Below are 800 nucleotides of genomic sequence, written 5' to 3'. Positions count from 1 at the left end.
ATGGGGCTGAACATCCTGCGCCACCCCAGCTGCAGCGATGGGGCCCGGGACAGCACCGGGACGGAGGGAGCCACCGGATGCTTTCTTCAGGGGTTTGGGGAGAGATGCAGGGATGCGCGGCTACGCGGGGCTGCTCCCGGGAACAGAAGTGGGGTGAGGCTGTGGGAGGGGTCTTTCTCCCCTCCCTGCGGACGGAGAAGTACAGAGCGCCCATCTGGGAGTTGGGGAGAGCAGGAATTCCCAGAGGAGGACTGCAAGGGCAAGGGCGGGGTGGTGGGAGGTGGAGAGGGAGCCGCACCCGCCTGACTTTAGTGGTAGGTGGCAGAATGGCTCCAGATTCTTCCCTTCCCAGCAAGAGGCAGTCAGTTTCCCACCCCTGGCCTGGGCGGCCACGTGACTTGCAGCGGCCAGTGGCACTTCCGGAAAGTGATCTCACACGACCTCTGAGCTTGAGGCTGGAGCTTGGGCCTCGGAGCCCGGGCAGCGCCGGCTCTCTTCTTTGAATCCTGCCTCTCCCCTGAGAACTAGCTTGTGTCACCTGCCGGCCGGTGAGAGAGAATCGGAGAGGGCAGTCATCCGTACTGAGGCTGTTTTAGTCCAGACAGCCCTAGACAACCTGCCAATTGACCCCAGGTGCAGGAATAGGACCTGCAGAGACCAGAGGAACTGCGCAGCTGAATGGACCAAATTCATACCCTACAGAATTATAATCAGAATAAATGGTGTTGTTCCAAGCTGATCCTTGCTTTCCTGGAAATCTTCCTGGATCCTTACCTTTTTTTTTTGTTTTTTGTTTTTTT

The 800-nt window shown here is 58.2% G+C and overlaps 1 pseudogene; it reads left to right on the top strand.

The window, feature by feature from the left end:
- Positions 1 to 800, top strand: part of LOC102020616 — a 6,750-nt pseudogene continuing 5,950 nt past the window's right edge.

The sequence above is a fragment of the Chinchilla lanigera genome, unplaced genomic scaffold (assembly GCF_000276665.1).
Source record: "Chinchilla lanigera isolate Chin_1 unplaced genomic scaffold, ChiLan1.0 scaffold00154, whole genome shotgun sequence".
Taxonomy (NCBI): Eukaryota; Metazoa; Chordata; class Mammalia; order Rodentia; family Chinchillidae; genus Chinchilla; species Chinchilla lanigera.
Note: the sequence above shows the minus strand (reverse complement) of the source record. Positions and strands in the feature narration are given on the sequence as shown.